This window comes from Mastomys coucha, unplaced genomic scaffold (assembly GCF_008632895.1).
Source record: "Mastomys coucha isolate ucsf_1 unplaced genomic scaffold, UCSF_Mcou_1 pScaffold15, whole genome shotgun sequence".
Classification (NCBI taxonomy): domain Eukaryota; kingdom Metazoa; phylum Chordata; class Mammalia; order Rodentia; family Muridae; genus Mastomys; species Mastomys coucha.
The window spans coordinates 93,678,730-93,695,716 of record NW_022196897.1 but is presented as its reverse complement, the minus strand read 5'-3'; the positions used below and the strand labels follow the sequence as shown (position 1 = coordinate 93,695,716).

Genomic DNA, 16,987 nt, shown 5'->3' with positions numbered 1-16,987 from the left:
AAGCCATTCTTGCTGAATATGGCCTTACCATCTCTGTGCTCCATTCTGGGTCTCACACAACACTTAAAACTCTTTCAGTGTACTAGTCTGTGATAGTTTCTTAGATTATATTAGTGAATCTGTGGTTTCAAGAATACTAACCATACATTCTATATATGCGGACTCAAGTATTGACAACTGATATTCATGTACTGTTTTTCTCCTGGTTGTACCAGCACTGTGTTCATTTGGCAGGAAGATCATAAAGATATAGTGTCATTTGCATTTCAAGGTATATTCTAGCAGCATTAATTGTTTTGGCATTAACTTTTTTTTTTTACTTATTCAATTTACATCCTGTTTACTGCCCCCTCCCAGGTCACCCATCCCATAATGCTTTCTCTATTCTTCCTCCCCTTTTCCTCTGAGCAGGTGGGGACCCCTGGGTATACCCCTACCTTGTCATATCAAGACTCTACCATGCTAGGCTCATTCTCTCCCAGTTGAGGCCAGACAAGGCAGCCTAACTAGAAAAGACATATTGAATGTACAAGCAACAGCTTTTAGGATAGCTCCAGCTCCAATGTTTGGGATCCACATGAACACCAAGACATCTGTTACATATGTGATGAGAGACCTAAGTCCAGTTGGCATTAACTTTAATCAGTAACTAAGTTGGGATGTGTCAGCTTATCTCATGTAACACTCTGCCTTTCCCTTTGTACTTTATAAGAGGCACAGCCCAGAATGAAACAGTGCACTTAGTCCTGTTCCTTCCCTTTGGGAAAAGAATGTTTTCATACAGAGTTAGAATTCTTCCATATGAGGATTTACTTATTCTGCTTAAATAGATATCAATATATAGACATTTAGTTTGTTCCGGATTAATCAACCTCTACTGTTTTGTTCATCAACACATTTCAGTTTCTAATACTTAGTCCCCGTTAGAGCTTTTAGAAAATCTTTGAAAAGTGATTGATTCAAAGTTAAAGTAAAATTAAACAACATGTTTCTCAAATAAAATATCTTCTAACAGCAAAACTAAGAATTTCTGAATGTACACTTATGCATATACACACAAATGCACAGAGAGAGAGAGAGAGAGAGAGAGAGAGAGAAAGAGAGAGAGAGAAAGAGAGAGAGAGAGAGAAATTTTGTCCGAGAAATGCAGGAGTCAAAAAGAAGAGCTCTTACTGTTCAGAGCTGAAATATATTAATCAACAAATTAGTAGCTGTTTAATCCTGAACAAACTAAATTCCCCCTCTCCTAATATATCTACTAATATTTACACATACAACCATCCATATCTATGTTAAAATGGACCATGAGTACAGATATCAATCTAACTTTAATTCCTTAACTCCTGGCCCTTTGTAGATTATTGCCCTTGAATATTCCTAGCTACACTAAGGGTGATAAAGCTGACATTCATATTGCCATACATTTTCATAATTGTTCAACTCTTGTTCACATTTATATCAGTACAAGAATCATTAGCAGTACTCCAGTGGGAAAATATGCTATTAACTACAGTACTATCCTATATACGATTCACATTGCCATTAGTTTTACAGATTCCTCTCATTTTTCCTTAGGTCAGCATATTCTACTACACATTCTTTAGTGGTTTCATACATTTTTAATAGCTAGATTGTTTTATTACAATCAGAATTCCACTACAAAATCTTAAAGAGGTTTAAATTTTTACAGACAAGTTTACTTCCTTGTGCTGTAGCTGGTGTAGATTTGGGGAAATGGATATCTTAAGACTATCATTAAAATATACAAATGTTTTGCATACTGTTAAAATTCTCCATTGCTGCATCTCTTTAAACGAACTCTGCTCCTTGTATGATCTAGTTTTTTTGCCCTTAAATATGATGTTATCAATAGAGTTAATTTGCAGATATTCTGTAACAAATTAAGGATCACTCTATTTCTGGCTTTATGAAAACCTAGCATGAATAAATGTCAAAGTTTGTCAAATAATTTCATCTTCAATTGATACAATCATAAGTATATTTTCTTGTTTACATTTGCATGAGGAACTTACCAGTGGCCACACCACCAAGAAAAGTACTCCTTATAGAGAAACGTAATATTATATCAATAGAAAATTGATATATTTCAATGTTATTCCAGCCTTGCATATCTGTCATGGATGTTATTATTTCATCGTATAATACCTGAATGCTTGTCTACAGAGTTGAATTTAATAATCTTTTGCTGATAGTTTTTGTGCAAAAAGTACACCTGCCATTTTTATTCCAGTGATTTAAAAAAAAAAAAAAGTGCAGTGGAGTCAGCCAACAATCCTGAATATGTAATGAAGTTGTATCCAAAATCAGCACCACTGGGTAGTCCATAAATGAACAAGAATGTTTGAGGCTTTGTGCTTAAATGATTCTGTGTAGCAAAGAAACAACCAATGGTAGAGAGGTAATCCACAGAATGAGAGAAAACTATAGGCCAGGTATGTTTTGTAAGGGATGACTATACAAAATATATTACAGTGAATTAAGATAACTCAGTGATAGGAATACATGCTGATTTATTTTTTTGTAAAAATTTGAATGACATGTATAGACATATCTTTAAAATAAATACAAATGGACAAAAGATATCTGAAAATTGTCCAATATAGTTGCCAGGAGGAAAATGTATACTGAGGGATCACATCACCACTACTAGAGGAGGCATTATCACAAAGAAAGCAGTTGTGGGCAAACATGAAAGAAAAGAAACACTTATACTGTGTAGTTAGGAATGTACACTCTGGTATTAATTATGGGAAGAAATACATGCAAATCTCAAAAATCTTAAACATGTGTTGAATAGACATATGTGTTGCCATATACTTTACAATTTCATAAACAATAATATTAAGTCCTAAAATTAACTGATAAGTGAGCAGAGAAAACGTATCAAAATATTCATCTAAAGTCTATTCATGCTTAAACATAGAAAATTTGTTGTGTCCTATATTTTATCTGGCATCCCAAGACTGGTGTTATGTCAAAAGGAATGAATTTGGGGATATGAATTTTGTCATTTGTTGTTGTTTTACTTTTTGTTTGTTTTGACTTTTTTCTGGTATGAACTGTCCTGTATATCAGAAAGCTCCAATGAATATCTTATATAGGATCAGCCTAAAGAGAATAGAAACAAAACAACTCCCTGGTACTTTTATACTTTGGATATTTTAGGTAAATTTCTTTTCTTTTCTTTTTTCTTCTTCTTTTTGAAAAAAGAAATAGGTCCTCAGGACTTTGAAAGTATTTACTTTCTTTCTTTTATTGGCTATTTTACATTTTACATTTCAAATGTTATCCCCTTTCACGGTTTTCTTTCTAGAATTCCCCTATCTCATCCCCTTCCCCCATCTTAATTATATCATGCAAAAGGATATTTTTAATTCTGAAGAGGAAGTGTTCACATGCTCTCAGTATTCTAAATCTGCATCTGTATCACAGTGTTCTCAGCTGCAAACCTCAGTGGAATATATCATAAGACCCTCAGAAATCTACATCCTATTTTTTTCCAGTTTTGATGGAGTGGGATTTTCTGTCCTGATGGAGATTTTTATCTAAGAAGACAGCACATCAACATAAACATCACAACCAGGGCAAAGCAACAACAACACATACCAAAACACCAAAACAAAAACAAAAGAAAAACTGCTCCATCAAGTTTAGATATAGATAGTTTTGATAAGTGATATTTACATTTGCAAGATTTTTTTATACTAAAGTTTATTAAAAAGTATTTAAAATATTTTAAAGTTTAGAAAATTAGGATGTACATTATGAGTAGTATGCCCCAAAGCTAAGAGCAAGGTCAAAAGAGTAAGGTCAAAAAATAACATGGATGATGATCTGAAATTTATTGCTAAAATGTGCTTATATATTATGGTTCAGAGAAGAACAGTCATTGTGTTTTTCACACAGTTGGCTACTAACAATTTTTCACTCAAACAGGTCACCTTGTTTTTATAGCTTTTCTTCATCTCTTACCTAGCAAGATTTAAATACCAGTAGCTAGGTTGCAAGCCTAATCCTAAGAACCTTTGGGAATTGCCTCATTTTATTTGAATAGCTACAAAAAGATAATTTCAGACATTTCTTTTTTCCTTAGTATCTTTCTGTTTCCAGGGTAATTGTTTACCTGTACATATAATTTTACTTTCTACAACTTTGTTGAAACTTTAGTTTCATTTTATAAATAATTTAGGCTCAGAATATTCGAGTCATTTAACCAATGTCCATTGGCTAATCCAAGATGGATGTGTGATTAAAACCATTCAGTCTTAAGTCTTTATAATTATGTTCATGTCCACTAAATGTCAAATATTTCTTCACATGTAGAAAGAATTGGAGAATCCGAAAATTAAGTGGCTGACCTGAATTCACACGCTACTTAGTTACAGTGATAGGACTAATAAATATACTGTCTCTTGGCTATATTTTTTCCAGCCAATGTACAATTATTTTTCTGTCAGCTTTCCTTTTTTATGGCTCTCAGCTGATTCTCATTAGGCATCAAATTTAGAGATGCTGTTTCTAAAGTTACAGAGCCAATCAAGCTGAGGAATGATGACTTTATAGTACAAATCATGATTCCTCCTTTCAGTCATCTATCCAGAAGACAATGATCATTAGTACCTCATCATGTTACTGAACAAATTTGTGAATGATCAAAAATGCATGCATGAACCCAAATCATGATCCCAAATAAATTTTCTATTCTCTAATCTGTGACAAACTTTTGGTCATAACATCCTCAGTTTTCATTTCATGTGTAATCATAATTCTGTATCACTGAGAAACTAATGAAAATGAGCATCTCTTGAACTCATTCCATGGATAATTAATTACTCTGCTCAAAGAGGGATTAACAGTATACACATTTAAAACAATGTGGCACAATATAACCAGCTGTTATCTGCTGATAAAAATGATTGAAAGGACAATAGGGATTTGAAACTTGAAAGTAAAGGAGCTCATTTAAATAAATACAACCTGATATTTACAAACACAGAATGGGTGCTACTATCCATTGATATTCAAAACTTCATAGACTCATTTATCTTGTGCTGGATTTTACCATCTGTAATGTGCCAGGAGTTATATGGTATCCATATTACAGGAAGCTCTGAGTCCAGTAGGCTGATAATTCTGTGCATTTAATAAGGCAATCCCTGATGCTTATGATATGAAGACAGGTTCAAAAGAAATGCTCTAACGGATTCACATATCAGTCAATATGACTCTACTATCTAGAGTCAAAACCCAAAATGTCAGTAGTGTGACTTATAAAGGCCTGGGATCTCACATATGAAGTCACAGATACTTGATATATATATATATATATATATATATATATATATATATATATGATATAATAGTAATATATATGTGTGTAAAACATATATATATATGGTTTTGAGCAAGGTATATTGTAATTCATATTTCAGCCATACCTTATTATGAGATTAAAAAAGTAAATTTAATATTCTTCATTTTAATAATTTTTTTGTAAGAAGAAGATTGGGAGAAAATAGATAGCACAAGATAAGCATTTTTCTTTAATTTCCTAGTCACTCATCAGATTATAGAAATATTAAAATATATTTGTATTTAGCATTCAAAACAGATTAGATAAGTCCTAATAAAACCTTGATGTTTTTCATACATAATCCATCTTAAATTAATTTTTCATAGGGTGTGAAAAAAATTAAGTTAATTTTTAAATTAATAAATAAATTTATTTATATCCCATTATATTGTACCCCTTTCTTGTTCTTCCCTCTCAGAGCACCTTCCCCATCCACCCTCTTGTTCTCCTCTGAGATAGTGGGTTCCCTCTGGGTATCCCCCATTTCTAATCCGGCACATCAACTTTCTGCCAGATTAGATGTATTCTCTCCCTCTGAAGCCAGGCAAGACAGTCATGTAGACTTAGTTGCCTGTCTGCTACACAGATGGTGGGAACCTCAGACCAGCTTATGTATGTTCTCTGGTTGGTGTCTCAGTCTCTGTGAGTTCACAGGCTTCCAGATTTGTTGATTTTGTTGGTCTTCCTATTAATTGCCATCTACTTCAGGGCCTTCAGTCCTTTCCCAAACTCTACCATAACTGTCCCCAACCTCCATCTAATGTCTGGCTATGGCTATCTACATCTGTTTCAGTCTGCTGCTAGGTAGAGCCTCTCAGAGGACAGTTATACTAGTCTCCTGGCTACAAGTATAACAGAACACCATTAATAATGGTGGTCAGGATTTGGTGAGTTGGACTGGTTGTTATTTGGCCATTTTTTTGGTTTGTTTGTTTGTTTTGGATTTTGTTTTGTCTCTGCTCCATTCCTGCATTTCTTTTAGACAGAATAAATTTGGGGTTACAAGTTTTGTGAGTGGGTTGGTGTTATTCCTTTACTGAGGATCCTGCCTGGCTATAGGAGGTGGCCTCTTCAGGTTCCTTATCCCCACTGTTAGGCATCTCAGCTAAGGTGACTTATATTGACTCTTGGATAATATTGCCTATTTCAGATCTCTGGGACTTCCTAGAGATACTACCCTCCCTCACCTGAGGCAGCTACATATTTTCATTCATTCTCCTGGCCCTTTAGACTTCTCTCCTGTCTCCCCTCACACCTGAATAGTTTTCACTATCATGGGTTTTTTGTTTTTCCAAATGAATTTGAGAACTGCAAACAAAAAAAGAACAATACAAAGAATCAACAAAACCAGGAGCTGGTTCTTTGAGAAAATCAACAAGACATATAAACCCTTAGCCAGACTACTCAGAGGGCACAGAAACAGTATCCAAGTTAACAAAATCAGAAATGAAAGGGAGACATAACAACAGAAACTGAAGAAATCCATAAAATTATCAGATCCTACTATGAAAGCCTATACTCAACAAAACTGGAAAATCTAATTGAAATGGCCAATTTTCTAGACAGATACTAGGTACCAAAGTTAAATCAGTATCAGATAAACCATCTAAACAGTCCCACAATCCCTAAAGAAATAGAACCAGTTGTTAAATGTTTCCCAACCAAAAACAGCCCAGGACCAGGTACGTTTAGTGCAGAATTTTATCAGACCTTCAAAGAAGACCCACTACTGAAAAGTATAAAAAATATAAAAAGCTCCTTAAGGCTCCTAGCAAACTGAGAATACCAATTCAAAGCTCTGGGTTCCAGGAACTTGGCTAACTCAGAGCCTCAGGGCTTTGGTTCCCAAAACTTGCCTCTCCTGACTGAACCACAATGAGGGTGGAACTAGGAATGAAAGTCAACTAGTTCATGAGGCTCTCCACCCTGGGGACTGGTAGATGATTCAATAAGATTACATTCCTAGATTACATTCATAAAATGAATATGTTCCCCTCCCTAACTGACTGAATAACTTGGGTTGGAAATCCCTTCACTCCCCCTGGTTTGTGGGTTTTTTTTCCCTTTAAGTACCCTACACTTCTTGAGCTAGGGGTCGAACTCCTCTGCCCCTGCGTGGGTTATGAGCATGGCCCCAGTGCACTGGTTTCCCGAATAAACCTTGTGTGTTTGCAGCAAGATTGGTCTCTCGTTAGTTTCATGGGGGTCGTGTAATCCTGAGACTAGAGTGAGAGTCTCCTCTCTTGAGGGGTCTTTCAATACCAATACCCTTCAAAATATTCTACAAAATAGAAACAGAAGGAATACTATTCAATTCATTCTATGAAGCCACAATTATACTCATACTTAAACCACACAAAGACCCAACAAAGAAAGAGAACTTCAGAACAATTTCCCTTATGAATATTGATGTGCAAATGCTCAATAAAATTTTCACAATCCCAATCCAAGAGCACATCAAAACAATCATCCATCATGATCAAGTAGATTTCATCCTAGAGATGCAGGGAAGGTTCAATATATGGAAATCTAACAACATAATCCACTATATAAACAAACCCAAAGAACAAAACTACATGACCATTTCATTAGATGCTAAGAAAGCATTTGAAAAAATACAACACCCCTTCATGCTAAAAGAAAAACTCAAGAATTCAAGGCCCATACCTAAACATGTAAAAACAATATACAGCAAACTAGTAGCCAACATCAAACTAAATGGAGAGTAACTTGAAGTACTCCCACTAAAATCAGGGACTAGACAAGGCTGCCTACTTTCTCCCTACCTATTCAATATAGTACTCAAATCCTAGGCAAAGTAATTAGACAACAAAAGGAGGACAAAGGGATACAAATTGGAAATGAAGGAATCAAAATATCACTATTTGCAAATGATATGATAGTATAGTTAACTGACCCCAATAATTCTACCAGAGAACTCCTAAACCTGACAAACAACTTCAACAGAGAAGCTGGATATAAAGTAAACTCAAACAAATCAGTAACCTTCCTCTACTTAAAGGATAAACAGGCTGAGAAAGAAATTAGGGAAATGACACCCTTCACAATAGTCGCAAATAATATAAAATACCTTGGTGTGCCTCTAACCAAGCAACTGCAAGATCTGTAGGACAAGAACTTCACGTCTCTGAAGAAAGCAAGCAAAGATCTCAGAAGATGGAAAGATAGCCCATGCTCATGGATTGGCAGAATTAATATAATAGAAATGGCTATCTTGCCAAAAGCAATCTACAGATTCGATGAAGTCCCCATCAAAATTCTAATCAATTCTTCATAGAGTTAGAAAGAGCAATATATTTCACTATTTAACTGGATTATTTGGTTTGCTAGAGTTTAACCTCTTGAGTTCTGTATATGTTTTGGATATTAACCATCTGTCAGATATAAGGTTAGGGAAGATCTTTTCCCAATCTCTACACTGCCATATTGTCTTATTGGCAGTTATCTTTGTTTTACAGAAACTTTACCTTTTCATGGTATCTTAGGCTGCGGGCCAGTCAATCTTGGCCTCCCTCAACCTGCCAGAGAATCAGGGTCCTAGTCAGGTCGACAACGCTTAGGCAAAGAAATAATGGCAGAGACGACATACAGAAGTGCAGAATCTGAATGTATTTCTCATAAATGACATCAGACTTTTATAGTCATTACAAAAGAGAAATAAAAAATCTGGCAGCTCGGTGGTCGAGGTACATCTGAGGCCATCTAAAACACACTGGGTCTAAAACAGCAGCCATTTCCTCTGGGCTGGTGCAGCACCCCTGGGGCCCTGGAGTCAGGGGTGGGGGTTGGGAGTGGGGGAAGGGTGTTGCAGGTGAGCCAGCCAGGAGGGTAGAGGCTTAAATCTTGAAATCTCAAGTCTCCAATGCTGACTGCTGCACACTGTCTCTCTCTCTGTAGAGACTTGTCTCTTTCTTGCTAATTCCTAGGAGTGGTCCAACTACAGTATGTGACTGAGAAAGGAGGATTCTACTTGACCTTGCCCTGGGATAAGTCTCCCATTCTGTAAGCTTCAATGCCTTACCCACAATGCCAAAGGCAATTAGTCAGGATGCCTAACATTCTTTATGAAATTCCAAGTCAGGGTTTGGCTAAGATGTTGGAACATTGGTAAACGTCAGAGATCAATGTCAAATTTTGTCTAGCTATTAATAAATCATATCTTGGTGGACACCTAGCATGTGAATTCGCAAGAACATATCTGGGCTACCTCTGAGTTAGGGGATGCCACAAATGAAATCCAAGAGATTGACTTCCTCTGGTCTGTGGCCAAGCTTTTGGGCTCATCACAAGACTTCATTGGTGTAGGCGTGGCAATCTTATTTGTTAATTATTGATCATAGTGTCTTGGCTGTTGGTGCTTTCTTTAGAAAATTTTCTCCTGTACCAATGTATTCAAGGCTATTCCCATTATCTATTCTATTATGTTTAGTGTATTGGGTTTTATGTTGAGATCCTTGAATCACTTGGACTTGAGTTTTGTGCAAATATAGGTCTATTTGCATTTTTCAACATGCAGACATCCGGTTAGACCAGCATGATTTATTGAAAATGCCTTCTTTATTTTTCATTGTATGGTTTTGGCTTCTTTGTCAAAAATCAATTGTCCATAGGTATGTGGTTAACTTCTGGGTCTTCAATTTGTTTCCATTGATCAACTTGCCAGTTTCCGTACCATACAGGTTTTATCACTATTGATCCATAGTATAGCTTGAGGTCAGAGGTGATGATTTTTCTAGAGGTTCTTTAATTGTTCAAAATTGTTTTGGTTATTCTATATTTTTTCTTTCTCTATATGAATTTGATAATTGCTCTTTCAAGGTGTGCCAAAAAAATCATGTTGGAATTTTGGTGGAATTGCATTAATCTATAGATTGCTTTTGGCAAAGTGGACATTTCACTATGTTAATCTTACCTAATTATGAGCATGGGAGATCTTTCCATCTTATATATCTTATTCTATTTATTTCTTCAGGAACTTGAAGTTCTTATACAGATCTTTCACTTGCTTGATTAGAGTTACAAGAAGATAGGATTAAATTTGAACTCACAAAAAAACCCTACACATTTGTTTGTGATGGCTTTGTTCATAATATTTAAAAACTGAAAATGACCTAGGTGTCTTTCCATGAATGAATCGCTGAAATCAAATTTGGTAAATCTATACCGTAGAATGCCACTCAGCCACCAAAAGAAATGCACTGTTGTGTTGATATTACAATAGCTTTAACAGATTTCAAGGCATTTATAGTAAGCTGGGATAAGGATGATTATAATTCATATACAGGCAATGTGTGTTTCTATTTGAAAAAAAGAAAACAAACAAAACACATGTACTTCTATAGGCAAAAAAAAGATGAACAGCCCAAGTTTTATGCAAATCATCCCATGCAAATTATTATATTCAATATGATTTCAGTTTCATTAAATGGAAACCTAAACAAAGATTTTGGTGACTAGAGCTTAAGGTTGGCAGAAAGAGAAGCTAACTAGCTATAGTTCTAACAAGTACCTATGTATTTCTGTCATCATAAAACATCTTTATTTATTCTTATTTTTTTATTTGTACTGGGTGCTGGTCACTCAAGTGTTTACATATCATAAAATTTGCATATAACCACATGAACATACAAAAGTTTGAGTACCTGAAAATCTAATAGAATTTGGATCTAATGCATAGGTTGCATCCTACTGATGCCTTTGTGATGCTGTAATTGAGGATGATAACATTATGGAAAGCCAGTACAAAGCACATGCTATTTCTTAAACTCTTATTGGAACTACATTTACCTCAAAACTAGAAAATTATTTGAAAAGAAGCTTCGAAATGGAATTTGTATTCTGAAATAATGATACCTAGAACAGACTATCAAGGTCTTTGTGAGTATAATTTAGAAGATAAGAAATAAGATGCTTTTTTCTGAAGATAAAGTAAATTTTAGTGAAATTGTGTGATGTATCTCCCAAAACTCAGATAGTTCAATTGCCTCAGTGCCATCAATATAGTCATCCTTGAAAACAGAAAGTGGCCATTCCTATCCTGCAAAATCTCCCCTTAGACCAGGTTATTTGCTATGGTCTATATAGGCTGTAACAAGAAATTATGCTTTGCATTAGTTCTCTATCTGTGTCCAACAAACAACCCACAAATTCAACAGCTTCACAAAAACCATGTCTTATCTATAAACTCTGCAAGGTAAGAAGAATTAGATCACAGCTTTGTGGAATTCTCTGCTTTGAGTCTCCTACAAGACTAAAATCAAGGTGTCAGTGAGGATCATCCCTAAGCTCAATTTGTGGAAAATGTTGTTCTACTATCATTTCTATGGTTTCTTGAAAAATCCAGTTCCGTGAAAGCTCTTTGACTGACAGCCTAGGCTCCTCCTCCTTGGTTACTGGCCAGAAGCCATCCTTACTCTCTTCCTTGCCATACAATCATTTGCAAAACACTAAAAGGACTGAGGAGAGGGAAAACAAGCAAAAGTGGTACTTGCTCTGTAATATGGGCAGTAATCTCTTTCTTCAATGTTGATGTATTTTTGCTGTTGATAAGAGTAAGTTATTCAAAGTGAGTGAATTACACAGAATTTAAATTAACAAGAGATGAGCATCGCTTGGGATCAAAGTGAATCCAGTTTATCACTATGATTGGCTTGTTACTATGAATTTGATCTGATGGGTTACAGTGCTGGATTCTTTTAATGGGGTGGCGTGTAATCCCCCTGTAACTAACTGGAAAGAATCTTGAAAGTCATCAGAGGTGAGAACCTGAGCAGGAGGTTGCTTTCACTGGTGAACAACAGGTAAGCTCTTTGTGTTTAGCTACAGTCCCAGGGAGTTAAATTTCATCTGGCTGGTTGGGAGTGAAGACCAGAAAAGTCAATAAAGTATGATTGTTTAAAAAATAGAATTCTAAATGTTTATTGAACACCAGTTTTTACTATTAAAACACTATCAATGTGATCACAAAAGAAAGTTTTAGAATTTTACATGGTGATACCATGATCCTGATGTTTTAAATAGTGGAATGCAAGGCCAGACAAAAAGTTTGTGTTCCTGACCATTATGAGTATTTGTTTTCCTTCCAGTTTGAATGCACAGGTGTGTGTATGTGTGTGTGTGTGTGCTTAAATGTGTGTGTGTGCATGCACATGGGTGGGCATGCATATGGAGGATTTCCTCAGTCATCTTCTATCATTATTCCACTGTATTCAATGAGGCAGGATCAATCAGTCAAACTTGCCTAGTTCCAGCATCCTCTTGGGAAACCCTTAAGAACCTTTTGAAGCTGACATTTCCCTGAGGACACAGCATCTACCTGGTAGATATGTATTTGGAAAGTGAACTCCAGGCCTCACGTTTGAGCTGAGAGAAAGTTAACCACGTAACTTTCTTTCCAGTTTCTCCATTTTCCATTTTGTCTTCTCCTGGATCAGACATCTTTGGGAGGCAGACATTTAACCCACAGGTAAATATGCCAAATTTCTGATTTGATTCCTCTCTTTTTTTTCTAGTTTTAAAAATTAGATATTTTCTTTACATGTCATATGATATCTCCTTCCCCAGTTTCCCCTCCGAAAAAAAAGAAAAAAAAACTGTTCCCTCCCCAGTCCCCCTGCTTACCACCTCACTCTCTTCCACTTCCTGGCCCTGGCATTCCCTTACACTGGGTCATAGAACCTTCACAGGGCCAGGGCCCTCTCCTCCCAATGATGCCCTACTAGGCCATCCTCTGCAATACTTATGCTGCTGGAGCCATGAGTCCCATCTTGTGTACTCTTTGATTGGTGGTTTAGTCCCTGGGAGCTCTGAGGGTACTAGTTAGTTCATATTGTTGTTCGTCCTAAGGGGCTGCAAGCCCTTGAGCTCCTAGGATCCTTTCTTTAGCTCCTCCATTGGAGACCACGTGCTCAGTCTAATGAATGGCTGTGAGCCTCTACTTCTTTATTAGTTGGGTACTGTCAGAGCCTTTCAGGAGACAGCTATATCAGGCTCCTGTCAGCTAGCACTTACTGGGACCTACAATAGTGTCTGGATTTGATGATTGAATATGGGAAGAATTCCCAGGTGGAGCAGTCTCTGGATTGTCCTTCCTTCAGTCTCTACTCCATACTTTGTCTCTGCAAATCCTTCCATGGGTATTTTGTTCCCCCTTTTAAGAAGGAATTAAGTATCTGTACTTTGGTCTTCCTTCTTCTTGAGTTTCTTGTGGTTTGTGGATTGTACTTTGTATATTCTGGTCTTCCGGGCTAATATCCACTTATCAGAGAATGCGTACCATGTGTGTTCTATTGTGATTGAGTTACTTCACTCAGGCTGATATTCTCCAGATCCATCCATTTCCCTATGAATTTCATAAATTCATTGTTTTTAATAGCTGAGTAGTACTCCATTGTGTAAATGTACCATATTTTCTGAATCCATTCCTCTGTTGAGGACCATCTGGGTTGTTTCCAGTTTCTGTCTATTATAAATAAGGCTGCTATGAACATAGTGGAGCATGTGTCCTTATTTCATGTTGTAGCATCTTCTGGGTATGTGCCCAGGAGTGGTATAGCTGGGTCTTCTGGTAGTACTATGTCCAATTTCTGGAGGAAGCACCAAACTGATTTCCAGCTTGCAATCCTACCAGCAAGAGCTTCTTCAAAAATGCAGTGTTGCTCCTTTGCAGTCTGCTGTCTCCTGCTGGCCATAAATGTAATTACAGCCAAGCTTACAGGAAGTCATGGGAAATGTCTAAAAGAGGCAAGAATTTGAAATGACATAAAGCACCATCTTTCAATTCTAAAAATAAAGTATTTACAGATGAAAGTCACAAGCAAGAACAAACATAGTAATTAAAACAAAACAAGCAAAAACAAACAAACAAACAACTCCCCCACCCCAGCTAAGTGGAAAGGAAAGAATGAGGAAAAGAGAAAGGGACGTAGTAGGAAGAAATGCAATTTGCACGTAGAGTCAATGATGGTATATACAGATGATTATGAATTCCTCAGGCCTACCTAGAAGAAAATTCATCCAGAAGTAATGGATGTACCTTAACAGGATGATGGTGTTCCACACAGGGATTGGATACATGAAATAAACCTTTCTGTCCTAGTTTAAGAGGGAATATGATTTTTTAAAAAAGTGTTCTGCAATGTATGACAACTGATCATTTCTCTTGGGATTTCTCTTTTTATCACAGCCAGTACAACCCAATCATAATATAGTATCTATAAGGGCAAACAAACCAATAAGATGAACTTTAATTTGATTCAGATGAGAGATCTATAATGCAAAATTATTTTTTTATCACCATAAAACTGTCAAGGACCTTGAAGTTAAGGAAGTTAAGACTCACTCTTAAGGGTGTGTAGTTAAAGCATGACAGATCTTCAGGACTTCAGAACCCATAACCCACACTTTTCCCTTTGTATCTTGACTACTTATTTCTTTCCATCTTAAAGTCTATACTTCTTGGTATTGTATTAGGAGGCCTCCAAGATTTCTATGACTTTTCTGGTCTTCAGTGACTAATTGTAAGCACTTAATCTTTAAACTACAGATGATTCTGAGGTGAATTGTATTCACAAGTGCTATATACTTAGAATGTTTGAAGCCATTCTGGACAGGAATCACATACAGAGATGTTAATGAACCATCAGAAACCTATGGCCTTGATAGCCTGAGAATTGATTGGTTACCTAGCCAATTATTCCTAGTCAAATTTCCCCTACAATGCCACAATTTTTATCACAGGAATTTTAAAAGGGAGGATTTCTAAGCCTGGGAATAAGTCATCAAATTAGAGCAGAGGTAATGAACATGGCTTGGAGATGTGGAATGATATCACAGTCACGAAGCAGCAAAGGGCAGTTGGGAAGGGAGGACCTGAGCTGCTTCCTCATTGTTTTTCCATTCTGTCTGCAGTTCATTGTGTTCTTGAAAGTGTTACTTTTGCAGTACCTAATGAATGATACATCAAGGCCTGCCATGAAACTGTAGGGAGAAACTCTATGGTATGACTCATGAGCCGTGCTGTATTACAGATCTTTTCTCATTAGTCTGATTAAAAACCTAAGCTCATTATGGCTCAGGAAGTGATTTGGTTTCAATGCCTTTTGGTTATGTTCCTTTCTTATTTTCTAGGAGCACATATTTTGGCTAAGAAATCATTTTCTATTTTAAATGGTTCTAAATTTCAACTCTTAAATGTGTGCTCATTATCATATCATTCAAACCTGCAAAGGTTCTTTTTTGTACTTTTAAGAACTATTTAAAAAAAAAACAAAATGATTTTGATTTTTTTTCATCTTATGTGGTATTTTGTTTCACATATGAGAACCTTCCAGACAGTTTTTTGGCATGTTTTATTTTCTACTACTTTTTTAGTAGAAAAAGGCAGACTTCTTAATTGTGAAAAGAGGATATTGACTTAGAAATTAGACTTAAGACAGAGCTATAGTCTCATCTAGGTTGGGTCATTTAAAGTATAAAGTTCTAAATCTTTGAAGGAAATAATTAGCAGTGATGGTAGCAGGTAGCTATTGAATAAACTAATATACCTAAAGCATGTGGAAAACCATAGACCCAAGTGTTTGTATCTCTTACTTCATTTACAAATATGGAAACATGCAGATTTTGCATTTAAGACCAAACTAAACATTGTTTAATCAAAGAGGATAACAAAGAGATTAGAAAATGTTCTATCTCTAATATGAGGACTTAAGGACACATTGGCATGACTATTAGAATAAATGCCTAATTCTACTAAACATGCACTAAGAATTAACTGGAACTCCTGGGATTTTTTAAATTTCCTGTGACACAAACCTATCAAGTTTAGGTTGGTATACACATAAAGCAGTTCACAAAATTTTTAGCTTCCCAGTCTCAGGGCTTTCTGCATTATATCTTAGTGAAGAGCTTCTTAGAGCAAGCCAACTATTCTTTAGTGGTAGGTGGAATAATCCTGGTGATAGCCATGAATGTATCTCCTATATCTACATAATTGGGTGCATTTAATTAATAAGCTGGAGACCATGAGCCTTCATCTGGCATATCAATATGTCCCTGGCCAACTGTGAGAATGTGGTATGTAATAATCAGTTGGATAGCCCTTCAAGATGACATTTGTGATTATTTGTACAATACCTTTTGGGTATCAAAAATGAAGGGACATTTTAATTACCTGGTGTTACTATAAAGAATGAGGTCATGTGGGCTTATAGTATGTGGGTTAATATCTCCTAAAACACTAATGGCACAATCAGTCCTTTAGCACTGCTGAAAGGGATACAGGCCAATAAAATTCCTACTTTCCATAAATGTTCAAAAGATTTTTAAAAAATTTGTCTAGATAGTATATATATGGAAAAAGTCAAAGGCATGAGATCTAAGGTTGTCATGGCTATTGGATTGGTGAAGACACAGCTATGTATTATTTTCATTTAGGATTGATGAAGAGAAAACACAGGTCTGAGGTACAAATTTTTATATTTTTTCCAGTCACTTTCATTGTTTAATTTCACTTTGATAGTCAGTCATTCTATCATCTTACATTCCAGTTGACTACAAAAAGATAACTTGGGACTACTCGTCTTTTTTTTTTTT

The 16,987-nt window shown here is 35.9% G+C and overlaps 1 long non-coding RNA gene across 1 annotated transcript in view; it reads left to right on the top strand.

Annotated features, from left to right (window-relative positions):
* LOC116092273 overlaps positions 1 to 15,657 on the top strand; it is a 96,771-nt gene extending 81,114 nt beyond the window's left edge. Inside the window, exon 3 of the long non-coding RNA XR_004119190.1 lies at positions 14,029 to 15,657. This is a non-coding gene — a long non-coding RNA (uncharacterized LOC116092273). The remainder of the gene's footprint in view (positions 1 to 14,028) is intronic.
* The last annotated feature ends 1,330 nt before the right edge of the window (positions 15,658 to 16,987 follow it).